The sequence below is a fragment of the Onychomys torridus genome, chromosome 13, assembly GCF_903995425.1.
Source record: "Onychomys torridus chromosome 13, mOncTor1.1, whole genome shotgun sequence".
Lineage (NCBI taxonomy): Eukaryota > Metazoa > Chordata > Mammalia > Rodentia > Cricetidae > Onychomys > Onychomys torridus.
This window is the reverse complement of record NC_050455.1, coordinates 27,887,361-27,902,006: the sequence shown is the minus strand read 5'-3', so window position 1 is coordinate 27,902,006 and position 14,646 is coordinate 27,887,361.

Sequence of the window (14,646 nt, the reverse complement as noted above, 5' to 3'; positions counted from 1 at the left end):
TGGTGAACTGGATAGTCACGTAGCCCCTACACTGTATGTTGATTGCAAGTTGAACAAATAACAAAGGTAATTTAACACTGATTGGATCTCCTTATCTAGACTAGTTTCTGTCCCGGACACAGTCTGAATCACAGGGACAAACAAGATAGTCCTCTTGATGGGAGGCTAGAGGAAGGGTGGGTGTGGCCGTGCCAGAATGTAATCAAGCCTGCAACCCTAACTTCCGGCCTCCCAGCATGTAGGTGACAGATGAGGAGTCAACCCTGCTCCCAGGAGACAACCAGACCCACCCCACAGGAGCAGGCAATTTGCCCAGCTTCTTAACAAGGCAGCATCTGATACCATATAGAAGGAGGGAAAGGGGCCAGGAATGTTCTAGAATAAAAGTATCTTACAAGCCATAACCACCAGGCATGATATTTGGTCCTGATTTGAATTAAGTCTGATGTAGGATATATTCTGGGGACAACTAAGAATGCATATGTGGATTTGTTTCTAACGGTATTAAAGGCATTTATACATTGTGATACAGCACTGAGTCGTTGAGAAACATTCTCTTACTTCGTAGATATGTACACAAATAAATATTCAGGAAAACTGCACATCGATTGTAACATACTTGGCTAAAAAAAAAAAAAAAAAAAAGATCCCGCCGGGTGGCAACGGCACACACCTTTAATCCCAGCACTCGGGAGGCAGAACCAGATGGATCTCCGTGAGTTCGAGGCCAGCCTGGTCTACAGAGCAAGATCCAAGACAGGCCCCAAGACTAGACTACACAGAGAAACCCTGTCTCTAGAAAAAAAAAAAGGTCCCAGCAAACATGACCAAGTATAACTGATTCCAGTGCAAATGTGGTATCTAAGGTAGCCCAGGCAAAGTAATAGGGACAGAAAACTGAATAGGGGCTGGCCATGGTGGCTCTGGTCAGTCACCCTAACTGGGGGTAGAGTTGGGAGAAACAGATCCCTGGAAATCACATAAAGGAGGCAGGAGAGAACTGGCTTCCAAAAGTCGCCCTCTGAACTCCACACTCAGGCCTTCACACACATTCACACCATGTTTCATAAACTAATTAAGAGAGAGGTAGGAAGGCAAGGCTTTCCCATGTTCTTTCAGAGGACTGGAGGGATGGCTCCGTGGTTGAGAGCACTTGCTGTACAACCAGGAGGACCTGAGTTCAGATCCCAGCACCCATGTGACACGCTGGAGGTGGTCTTGCATGGGCCTGTAACTCCAGGTCTGTGGGGAGTGGAGACAGGAGGACTGCTGTGAATAGCTAGCTGTCAGCCTCGCTGGAAAAATGCAAGCTTCAGGTTCAGAGAGAGACTTCTGTGACAGTCAATGCCCTCCTCTAGCCTCTGAGCCTCTTAATACTGAGCCACCTCTCTAGCCTCCCTTTCCTGGATGTCTATAGTATTTGGAGAACGGAGAAGGGGGTTCCAGGAAGAGCCAGACTGGATAGAAGTCTGACCTCTCTGGCCCTAAGTAGGCAGGCGCATATTCGGAGCACATTATAAAGTCGACCTCTTTGGAGGTGGGCACTGTTACCCACCCTTAACATTAGAGAAGCAGATCAGAGAGGGCAAGTTACTGTCCAAAGGTGGCTCAGCCAATGGGTGGTAGCTTGCAGACAGTGAAGACAGAACTTCAGTTAACCAGTCCTTGAAAAGGAAGTTTTTCTGCGTTGTGCCTCGAAAGGTCTTTGAGGCTATAATCTTCAAAGTATCTGTCGCCCCAACCTGGCCGCGGGATTCAAGGCTAGCTGGTCAGTTTAAAAGCACCGGTTGGCCATTGACCGTAGATTTTGAATCCTGTAAGACTTGTGGGGAGCCAGAGACCAAAACCACATTTCTGGCTTAAAAGCGCTCACCACTCCTTGTGAAAAACCTAACACAGGGTTACACTCACTAGAGACGCCACCCTAGCTGCAGGCTGTGGTCACCAAGGCTTCCTTCTCCTCAGCTGCTACACTCACCCGGGGCCAACGGGGTTCTTTCCCTCTCACGAACACACAAGCCACACAGCTCAGCTTGGGAGCTCCTCGATTGTGTTGGGAGATACTGAATCTGTGGTATACAGATCCCCCTCAACACACACCCCTTCTCTGAGTGGGACTTGAAGACCCATCATGTAGTGGTCCTGTACCCCTCGCTGTCCTTCACACACTCCAGTCACGCTTGAGTGGTGTGCACTAACTGAATTGTGTCCCCTAAAATTCCTAAGTGAAAGCGGTAGCCACCTAGTGTGACTGCATTTGGAGAGAGCGCCAGCGGGGAGGTAACGGGTTTAATGGTGTACACACTGAGTGCCACCTTTCTAAAGAGGAGAAGCTCTCTCCTTGCCAGGCGAGGACCCGCCATTGACCAGCAAGAAGGGAAGTCCTCACCAGGGACCAGCCGAACACCTTGAACCTCCCAGCTTTCCTGAGCTGTGAGAAAATTACTGGTGTTTCTTAAGCCACGCTGGCCACCTATGTTGCAACCTCCCGACCTGGTAATAAAACAGCGCAGCGCGGTCTCAAAGTTTGAAGCAACACTTTCCCACGCGAGTGTGCTCGTGTGTCTGGCTATCTGCACATGCAAGCACCAGGGAGACTGGAGGCGGGTTCCCCAGGCAGTCTGCAGGGGTCCTCGCTGCTGCAGCAGGAGGGGTGAATCTGCCGTCCCGGGTCGGCCCTGGGAGGCTGGTCTCGCCTCTACCTTTGCCCCCATGCCCAAGTCTAGTCTGGTTGGGTTAGACGGCAAAGCGCGGGCTGGGGAGGCAGAGGCAGAGGCGGGAATGCTGCTCCCCTGGTCGCCGTCCCAGAGCTAGCACGGGCCGGGCGGGAGTCGCTTTCCAACACGTCCCAACATGTGTTTCCAGTAACGCGGTTTGTGGCCGCTTTCTTGTTCTTATCGCTCCTCCCGTGACCTTTGCTGGTTACAGACTTACTGACTGGAGCCAGGTGGATTTGTTTGATTTCTGTTGATGGTTATTAGGAAGAGGAAGTGCCAGAAGGGATTACCTCAAGTTTAAACCTATTTCCAGCAGAGTCCCGGGGCCTTTAATTACACATCTTGGGTCTGTTTGGTAAAGAAGTGGTCAAAGATGTGCTTTTTATCTCCCTCGGGATCTCCAGCGACTAGCAGCATTCCACGTGTGCCTGGCGTGCCTGCGGACTCCAGCCGGGCTGGCAGGGAGGAGGGGAGGCGGGCGGTGCTCAGAGCTGCCGTGGAGCCTTTTGAAACACAGGGCTGGGGAGTCCTTGGCCAGAGCACGACATTTTGGGGTGGAGACAGAAGAGGAAGAAGAGAAAGTGCACCCGAGGAGAACTGGGAATTTTGTTCGGAGGTGGTGGGGTGGGGTGGGGTAAGACTACTGGTCAGTTACTGCTGAAACACAAGTATAAACGCGAGCCAGGTCCAAAAGCAACCCCCCCTTTCATCGTTTAATATGTAAAATGCAGCTTTATTTGAGGGTTCGGGTGGCTCATAATCACTGTTATCATTTTGATGAGGAATGTGGCCCACAGACTCATGTGTTTGACATTAGGGCCCAGCTGGTGGCCGCTTCCTCTTCCGGGAGGTTGAACACCCTCCAGGACTGTAGCCTGACTAGCTGAGTGGGATGCTGGGAGTGGGTCTGGAGGGTGACATCGTCTTCAGGTTCAGGTCTGCGATCTTCACTTCTTGATCCTCAGACCCCTGGCTGCCCACGGCCACGCCTGCTCTGCGCTGTGATTCGAAACCGTTTCTCCTTCTTTGATTATTCCGTCAGGGCGAGGAGAAAGTCGTGGAGGGCCTTTGCACATTTTGGAACACTGAAGGCAGGGAACTGGGCATTGTTCTCTCCCTGTTTGTATTAAAGACAGCTGGGCAGGTAAAATGTGCATACAGTTCAGATAACAGGGCTCTAAATGTCCCTTTAGTTTTTGCCTAAGTGGGGATCGGGTTTAGTTAGGAAGGAGTACAGGTAAGGATGGGAACGGGAACAGGGGAAATTTAGCCAGAGGTTCCTTTCATCCTAAGCAGGGACTCCTTTTCATTTTTTCTCTGCATTCCTCCCCAGCAAGACTGCTCTCCATTACCCTCCACCCCCACCCAAGGATCCAGCCATGTCCCTAGGCTGGAGCACAGCTGAAGCACCAAGAGGCTTGCCGGTTTCTGGAATTAAGTTTTTTTTTTTTTTTCTTTTGTCCCATTGCCTCATTAGAATAATTTAAGCAGGTTCTGAAAGACAAAGGCATCGTCTCCCTCAGAAGAGGTGCATCTGTGGGGTCAACCCAGTCATTGGTGAGGCTCTGGGCATCACCACCACACCCCTAGCTGCTTCTAATAAGAGATGCCACCTACTCAAAACAAAACAAAACAAAACAAAAGCTGGGCGGTGGTGCACACCTTTAATCCCAGCACTCGAGAAGCAGAGCCAGGTGTATCTCTTCGAGTTCGAGGCCAGCCTGGGCTACAGAGTGAGTTCCAGGAAAGGCACAAAGCTACACAGAGAAACCCTGTCTTGAAAAACCAAAAGAGAGAGAGAGAGAGAGAGAGAGAGAGAGAGAGAGAGAGAGAGAGAGAGAGAGACTGGGGTAGGTGGTGTGAAGGTGATTTTAGTTTGCCCTTATCTATAGAGACACAGCCTTTTTCTTTTTCTTTTTTTTTTCCTTTCTCTTTTTTTGCTTGTTTGTTTGAGACAGAGTTTTTCTGTATAGCCCTGGCTGTCTTGTAACTTACTCTGTAGACCAGGCTGGCCTTGAACTCACAGGGATCCTCCTGCCTCTGCCTCCCAAGTACTGGGATTAAAGTTGTGTGCCACCACAACACCACTCTGCTAGACACGGTGTTTCTCCAAGGCTAATACCAACACAGTGCTGGAGTGCTGGGCTGTTCTCTCAGGGTAATACCAACACAGTGCTGGAGTGCTGGGCTGTCCTCACAGGGTAATACCAACACAGTGCTGGAGTGCTGGGCTGTTCTCTCAGGGTAATACCAACACAGTGCTGGAGTGCTGGGCTGTTCTCTCAGGGTAATACCAACACAGTGCTGGAGTGCTGGGCTGTCCTCACAGGGTAATACCAACACAGTGCTGGAGTGCTGGGCTGTCCTCACAGGTAATACCAACTCGATGATGGCATGCTAAAGGATGTTTTCATGGTATTACAGTAACACAATGTTTGTGTGCTAAAGGATGTTCTCATTTTAAAGTTTTAGCACATCAGTGGCTAGTTCATGGATATTATTTAGGATGAGGCTGACCTAAATAGGATTAAATTAATTAGGATGAGGCTGATGATATTATTTAGGATGACCAATCTAATTAGATAATTTAAGTAATAAGGTAATGGTATAATGATATACAAGTAGCACAAAATTCAGGAAACAGGAATGTTCCCCACTGTGTGCCAGCTAGGTAATTTAACCAGTGTGCATGAAAACACAAGGGTCTAGAGATAGCCTCACCCCCAGAGCTGTGAGTTCAGAACACCCAGGTTCAGAGCTGTGAGTTCAGAACACCCAGGTTCAGAGCTAGCTATTGTAGCTCATGTCTGTGATCTCAGCACCAGGAATGCTTTGGCAAATGATCAAGAGTTTGAGGCTAGACCGGCAAGACTCCGTCCCAAACCAAACGAAATGAAATGTACCAGAGAAGGTTCAGATCCTAGAGGTATTGTTTACCTTGCTCTATGACCCAGGGCAAATCATCTCTCTGTGTCTCTCTGTGCAAGTTCTCATGTACCCCAGGCTAGCCACTAGCTGAAGCCGACCTTGAACTCTGATCCTTCCGTCTCTCTCTCTCCCAAGTGCTGGGATTTCAGCTAAGTCACAACTCTTCAGGCCTCAGCTTCTTTATCTGTAAGATAGAATTTAAAACTTTTACCCCAGAAGATAGAGAATACTTATGAGGCTATTAGCAGCAACTGGCATATATTAAGGGCCTGGAAAGCAGGGGGAGTTATAAGTGTAGAATCTAATACTGCCTTTGGTTTTAGTCAAAAGGCTGAGGCAGGGGCCTGGGAGACGGCTCAGCGGTTAAGAGCACTTGTTTTTGCAGTGGTTCAGTTCCCAGCACCAACAGAGTTCTTCACAATCATCTGTAGCTCCAGTTCTAGAGGATCTGATGCCCTGTTCTGACCTCTGTAGACACCAGGCATGCACAAGATGCAAAGAACACTTCTCTGTTTTAAGACCTTTTTATTTTAAAATTGACTTTATATGTTTGTGTGTGTGTGTGTGTGTGTGTGCACGCGCGCGCGCGCGCGCGCGCGAAGATGTGGTATGTGTGCCCCAGTGGGCAGGGTGGACGGACATGGAAGTCAGAAGACAATTCCTGGGAGTTCCTTCTTTCCTTCCATCAGCGGGGCCCAGGTATTGAACTCATGTTCTCAGGCTTGGCAGCATGCTGAGCCATGTCACTAGTATGGCTTTTTGGTTTGTTGTTTGTTTTGATTTTCCAAGACAGGCTTTCACTACGTAGCCCAAGCTGGCCTCAAACTCACAGGGAACCTTTTGCCTCTGCTTCTTGAGGGGTGGAGCTACAGGCCTGTGACACCAGGCCTGCCCTCACAGGACTCATTTCTAAAACAGGCTATTATCCCCCCTCTCTACCCGGAGATAATTGTCCAGGAAGATAGAACCTGATATATATTGTCCAGGACCATCTTTGCCAAAGAACTGCTCCTGAGAAATAAGCACAGAGATCTCTTCAAGTGTTTCCCATCTCAGAGAGCTCACAAACCTCCAGCTCTACTTAGTGCCCTCTTTAGCCTGTAGTACAGGCCTGGTGAACAAGGGGCATCTCATCTCCTTCCCCACTCCTAAGGCTTGGAGTCACCTTGCCTCCAGGTACCCCTGGGAGACTCTTAACACCCAGGCCATGCCCCTGCAGTGTCCACATGGGTAGAAGGCCTGCTGTGTCTGCTCTATGTCAGTACAGTAGAGCCCACCTATGCACTGAAGGGGTTGGTAAATTCAGGTGATGGGTGAGTCTAGAGGGAAAAATCTGGGCCAGATGAGCTGCTAATGGGGTGGGCCTGGGCTTCTGACGTTTCTGTTTAAACACTGAGAGACCCTTGGGCAAGCAGAAAACCTTCTGTGTTCTAAGCATCCACAGTGGCCATCTGGGGTCCAATCTGGACAAGCCATGGCTCATGGTGGTGAAGTATGGTGAGAAAAAGGCAGTGTTTCCTACATCTTATCAGATAAGCGTATACAGAGAAGACCGAGCTATTGTTAGCCCTGGGGACTTCACATCTACCACTACACAGATTCTCAACTATCAAAATTAAGGAAAAGTTTTCTAAAAATTCTCTACAGAGTATCCAAGCAGGACATGTGGCCAGCTCAAACCATGGCCTTTCTTCTATCACCCTGGAGAGAGAGATTTCACTCAGCTCACAGGAGAGGTGTGTGTTGGAAGAGGGGGAGAGGGCCTTCAGGACCTGGTGAGTTTACCTGCTCTTCCTTCCCGTATTTCCAAAAGGAAGTCAAGATCAAGCCTAGAAACACTCCTTTGGAATCAGAATACCTCAGAAAGGGTTTGTGTGAGCTTTTGTGTGTGTGTGTGTGTGTGTGTGTGTGTGTGTGTTTTCCCTACAGCCACTAAATACTTACAGCTCTGTAGAGCTGTGTGTCCCCATGTGAATCTTTCTTGACTATCACTGTGGGTTAGAGTTTGATTCTGCTACCCTGGGCAACCTGGGCTTCCTGGGGGCCTGGTAGTTAAGACATAGAGTCACAGCTGCAGACTCACCATGCCCAGGCTATTCCCAGCAAGTTCACAGTTTCACCAGGCCCAGGAAGGCTATTCCCAGCAAGTTCATGTCAGGAAGCACAGGACTGGGCATTCGCGAAACTGACGGGAGACATGTAAAATAGAGCAAGAGGTGTGGATTGGTGCCTTACATTTTTGCTGTAGATCTCCACTTACATATTGACTTCAAAATAAAAAAGGTTCAAGCCAGGCGTAGTGTCACACACCTTTAATTCCAGGAGACAAAGGTAGGCTGATCTCTGTGAGTTCGAGGCTAGCCTGGTTTATAGAAATGAGTTCTAGGACAGCCAGCCAGAGCTACACACAGAGGCCCTGTCTCGAAGGGGGGAAAAAGTTCAACTTGGAGGAGACTAGTAACCATCATGAGCTCTCTAAGTGTAAACGGATTCGTTCCTGTCAGTATCCCAGTGTATCTGAATCATTTCAGCAGCTTCAATCTTCTCTGAAGACTGGAGGATCCTCAGAGGTCTGCAGACTGTGTGTTCTTCACATGAAGAGTCTTCCGGAATACATCAGCATGAGAGCCACTTTGAGACATTAAATCAGCTAGTGAAGTGCTTGCAGGTATGAGGTGTGAGTTTGCACCACAAAAGCCCAAGTAGATGGTGTCACAACACTGGGGAGGGAGAGACAGCAGATTCCTGGGGCTTGCTGGCTACCCAGCCTAGCCTACTTGGTGGGCTCCAGGCTAGTGAGAAACAGCCTCAAACCAAACACGTAGCTCGGGCTGGTGGCTGGCTCTGCAAAGAGCATTTGTGACCTGAAGATGCAAGCCTGAGAACGTGGAGTTCAATACCGGGAACCCACGTACAGGTGGAAGGAGAGAATTCTACAAACTCGGTCTCTCACCTCCATACATGGTGTGGCATGCAACACCCCTACACCTATCACACACACACACACACACACACACACACACACACACACACATACACACACACACACACACACAAATACACATCACACACATATACATTTCTATGTATGCACACTTCATATACATACACTATACAATAATGACAAATAAAAAATTTAAAAATTAAAAAAGAAAGAGTAGATAGCAGGCAGGCCTCAAACTCTGAGTTTAAGAGATCTGCTTGCCTCTGCCTCCTGAGTGCTGGGATTAAAGGTGTGCACCACCACAGCCTGACCTGAATTTTTTTTAAAGTAGAACTTGGGGCTCATAGGTTAAGAACACTCAGGGCTTGAGAGATGGCTCAGAGGTTAAGAGCTCCGGCTGTTGTTCCAGAGGTCCTGAGTTCAATTCCCAGCACCCACATGGTGGCTTACAACCACCTATAATGCGATCTGGTGCCCTCTTCTGGCATGTAGGCATACATGCCGGAACATTGTATATATAATAAATTAATTTTACAGAAAAGAGCACTTGCTGTTCTTGCAGAGGACCCAGGTTCCATCCCTGGCACCCATATAGTGGCTCACAACTTGGAACTCAAATTCCAGGAGGTCTGACACCCTCTCCTGGCCTACATAGGCACTACATGAACTCAGTACACTTACATACATGCAGGTAAAACACTCAGACACATTTTTTAAAAAAAGTCTTTAAAAAGTGCTTGCAGCTTTCCTACAAGAGCTGATTGGTTCCCAACACCCATGTCAGCAGCTCACAACCACCTGTAACTCAAGCTCCCGGGGGCTTTTCTGGCCTCCATGGGCACCTGTACTCACATGGCAAACATCCACTTAGGGGGGGGGAGGGGACACGGGGGGGGGGGGGGCCCGGACACATACACAAATAAATCATTTAAAAAAACAAAACAATATGGAACTTGGTCCCTGCTCACACAAGGGATTACCCAGCTCTCATCTTTATTGTTTCTGAGGAGGATAAAAGGCCATATATGGAGAGGATGCTTCAGTGGAGTTTGAAAATGTAGGCAACATTTCTTGGCTTCTTTTCAGCTGTCTGATGTCACCCAAGTGCCCCAGAGAGAAGACTTGGATAAACTTATGACCTCTGTCTGGCCCTGGATCCTAAAACTTTTATGGGAAGGTCACTAATAAACTGTGTAAATGCTCCGCCATCCAGTTAAAAAGTAACAGCTACCGGTGCTTACACTACATATTATTTTTGCAAACATTTATTTACCTTTCCTTCTAATAAAATACACTCACTGATACATAAAAGGCAGTAAAAATATCTACAGCCTGCTATTAAACTTGATATTTTTACCCACAAGTCTAATATACTGTTTTTGGATGGATTGGGCATTCCTTGAAAACAAGCACCCAATGAGAACGTGACTGAGATCAGTGCCCAGTGCCGAGGCACAAGCTCGGTCATTTGTCCCAGCGCGACGTCTGTCCTGAGAGTTTCACTGTCTCCACCTGAAAGATCGGGTTGCCTGTTAAAACGGCCAATATACTCCCAGCAATGGGTCACTTGTGTAAAAATGCCACCATAAAGCACATTAGACCTGGGGAGGGGGTTGTTTTGTTTTGTTTATTTAACTTTAAACTGCAGTCTGGCGAATTTAATTCATCACCTTCTCATGAAAGCACTGCAGGGGCAGCAAAGGAGAACCTAAACGTAGGTATCCAGCCACTTCTTGGAGACAGATGCACATGTAAATAGAAGTGACCTGAGGAAAGGACTTTTTAAAACGCCTTAGTCTTTAACTTAGGCCAACTCCCTTTCACAGGGGTCAGGGAGCTTCTGCGACCAGCTGGCGGTGTACACAGGGGTCTGGATGATCATAGTGGAACAAAACCCAGAAGGTGTTCATCTGCACCCACCCCCCAGTCCTTTCCTTTCTCACCGCGGCAGGCTTTGTTTCCCAGGGCACCGTCCTTGCCAGGATCTCTCATCTCCTCTACCTACAATCTCTTAGTGGAAGTATTCTAATGGTAACATTAGAATGGCCCATCAATAAAATTCCTTCAGAATCAACACACTTGAAAATAGCTGAAGATCTAGACAGTGATTTTCTTTGTTTCCTTGTGTAAGAATTCTGGATAAAGGGCTGGTGAGAGGTGAGACCGGTTCAGTGTGTAAAGATGCTTGTCCTGAAAACCTAATGACCTGAGTTTAGTCCCCGGATCCCAAGACAGAGAAAACCAACTCCCGAAAGTCCTCTGACCGCCACATGTGCAGCCATACCCCCACACATACACCTCTCACACAAAAATAAATAAAAATCCTGGGCAGACCAAACCTTTCTGAATCACTAGAGCCTTAAAGATGAAGTATCAATAGGAATAAGCTGTCCCAGAGTTTATCAGGAGCGTCAATCATTCACTCATTTCTCACTTGCAAGACGACCTAGGACAATACAGAAGGTCCCATCAACGAAAGCATAGACTGGGGCTGGAGAGGTGGCTCAGAGGTTAAGAGCACTGGCTTTTTTCCCCAGAGGTCCTGAGTTCAATGTCCAGCAATCACATGGTGGCTCACAACCATCTGTAGTGAGATCTGGCGCCCTCTTCTGGCCTGTAAGCATTCATGCAGAGAGAACACTGTACTGTCTACATAATAAATAAATAATCTTTTTAAAAAGCAGCAGCAGCAGCAGCAGCAGCAGCAGCAGCACAGGCTGAGAGCGGCAGGCAGGGCATCAGTTGGACATGCTGTCATCATGGTTAATACAGCCAGTTAAACTCCACAGCAGAAAACAAATTTTTCCTTTGAAAGCTGATTAAAGTTGGAGATAGCTTCTGGGTTAGGGTTGGGAATTCATGTCCACGTCCCCTCTCAGCCCTGGGAACCTGTGCAAGGCCTACATGTGCAAGGGAGTCTGTCCCCTCACCCCACCCACACAGGGTTCCTCTGTTTAACACTCCTTGTGGTCTTGGGACTCAATTTGTAGACCAGGCTGGCCTTGAACTCACAGAATCTCTGTCTGAGTGCTGGGATTAAAGGCAAGCGCCACCACTGTCCAGTAGGCAGCACTTCTTAAACCAAAAAGTAACATCTGGATTCTGCTTTTTCTAAAAACGCTGTATCAGAGATTTTTTTTTTCAAAGATTCCTTTAGATTTTGTTCTATTTTCTTTTCTTCCTCCAGGTTGTATCATTCTTCAGATGTGACAGTTAATCTTCATTGTCACCTTAGCTGGATTGAGAATCCCCTAGGAGACACATTTGGACATGCCTATAAGGCTGTTTCCAGGCCAGGTTCATGTGCGGGAAGACCTATCCTGAATGAGGGTGGGAGGCACCCTGGCATGGCCTGGGTAGTGGACACTAAAGGAAAAGGCAGAAAGCAGGGGGGCACCGGCTCCCTTTCCTCTGCTTCCTGCCATGGACCAAGCTGCTCCTACCACCATGCCTTCCCCTCCATGTTGCTGTCTCCTTGCTTAAGCCCGGAGCCAAAGGAAATCCTTCTTCCCTTTGGTCACAGCAATGATAAAATTAACTAATACACCAGACAACTAAACCAAAACAACAAACACTGTCTTCTTCCTAGACCTCCAGGACACATCTTCTAAGATTTCAAGGAAACCACTCTCCTCAGTTTGGATATTTATCAGCACATGATCACTAACAGATGGGAAGAATCTTTTCATTTCCCACTTAAATGACTGGGCTATCTCTGCTTGTGGTGCTGAGTAGTGGTCGCCAGGCTTTGCAAATACTAAGCACATGCTCTACCAGTGAGCTGTACCCTAGCCCGTAAGTGATTTTAATTGCTTTTGGAGAAGGATGAATGATATGCAAAGCAAGGTGGGTGGTGTGGATTTCACACAACTCCCATGCCAGCGTCTGCACAATTGCATGGCTAACCTTCCTCCTTTGCAGTATTCTACACTTAGGTTTAAGAGATTTCCACTGAGTTAACAGTACATGCTGTTCTTACTGGAGTTTGGCACCCACGTCAGGCAGCTCACAACTGCCTGTGACGGCAGCTCCATAGGTACCTGTACTCACATTCACATACCCACACGGAGCAACGTACATGTGCACATAGTTAAAAAATAGTAAAAATCAAGGCATGCCTTTAATCCCAGCACTCGGGAAGCAGAGGCAAGTGGATCTCTGAGATTGAGGCAAGTTTCAGGATGGTCAGAGTTAAATAGTAAGGCCATCTCAAAGGCCAATAAACAAAAACAAATCTTAAAAGATTTACACTGAAATTACTAGTTTCTTTAAAAAAAAAATTAGTGCGCGCACACTAGTACATGTACGCTACAGAACATATGATGCCTGAAGGTCAAAGGACTATCTTGCCTTTTACTTTGAGTCAGGGTTTGTTTTTTTCCCATTCAGAACGACAAACTAATTGGCTCCTAGAGCATCAAGGGATGCTCCTGTCTCTGCCCATCTTCCTGTTAGAGGCACTAGTCACAGACACCCACTAGTGCATCCCACTTAACATGGGTCCTGAGGACTTGAACCCAGGCCTTCTAGCTTGCAGAGCAAGTGCTAAACCCACTGAGCCATCTCTCCAGCCTCATCTGACTTTTTGCTGCTGGTGGGGGGAAGCAGGGGCTGTGCTAGAGATATGCCCAAGCCCCTGTGCATGCTAGGCAGGTACTCTACATCCTGTCCCCACTACTTTGCTAACTGATGAATTTAGGATTAAAATTCACAATCAGAAGACAATGCTTTTTGGAAAAAGAAGAAACGAAAACAAAACCTTTTTTTTTGTTGTTTTTTTGTTTTTGTTTTTGGTTTTTCGAGACAGGGTTTCTCTGTGTAGCTTTGACACCTTTCCTGGAACTCACTCTGTAGACCAGGCTACCTCTGCCTCCTGAGTGCTGGGATTAAAGGTGTGCGCCACCACCTCCTGGCAAAACCATTCTTTTAAGTAAGATCTGGGATCAAATTAAACTGGAAGCTCCTAGTAATACACTTACCCTTCAAGCAGCAAATTGTGGCAAGGATGCACGAGGGGTTAAACACCATGCAGTAGGGCTGAGTGTGGTGGTACAAACTTGTATACCGAGAGACAGGCAAAACTATGAGTTCAAGGTCAGCCTGGTCTACATAGCCTGGGCTACAAGGTGAGATCCTGCTTCAAATATGAAACAAAATGAAAACATTATCTTACCAACAGGGAAATCAGCCCTCTCTCTATTTTCCACAAAAGCAGCTCTTTCATGGTCATGAAGTTGAGGTGAGACACTGGGCTGGCTATAAAACAGCCTCTTGCTGGAATGGGTATGAGGTTGGGTGTGCTGGCAAACACCTGTAATCTTGAGAGCCTGTGGCAGGAAGATGCTGTTGAATCGAAGGCCATCTTAGGCATACAGTAAATTCTAGTCAAGCAGAGAAAAAGCAATTTTGTCTCAAACAAACAAAAATAGGGCTGGACAGTGTTTGCTCCCCAATAAATGGGGCCTGAGTTCAAATCCCAGCAGTTCACAATCACCGACTGGTACCCCAGCTCCAAGGGATCTAATACCTTCTTTTTGTTTCCATGGGCACCTCCACACTAGCACAAACATTCATAGGGACACACACATACACACATATAAATAAAATCAATCTTCAACAAAGAATGAGGATGATAAAATAACAGATTGATAACCACCTTTTCTTCTTTTCCTCTCAACCTAAACTTCCCCAAAGGGAACTCCTATTGAGTTTTTCCTGAGGTGTCATTCCCCTTAGTGGCTTATGAATCCCCAGAGCCTTTCTGTTGCAAAGAACTTTGTGTGGGTGATTTCAGTGAGAACCACTGTGCCATACTACATGGGTGCACACCCAAACTGAATCCTTCAGTCCTGGTTTGATAAATGATCCCTGCCAATCCATCTTATCAACTGCAGTAGGTGCAAATACTATATAAGCTCCAAAACAGGCAAAACAAAACTAAATGACCACCACCACCAAAAAAACCCTATCCATCTATGGAAACATGTTTTACACTCTGCATCTCGTGACGACACTCCCATTATTCCCCAATCATCTTTACTGAAAGGTATTTTCCAA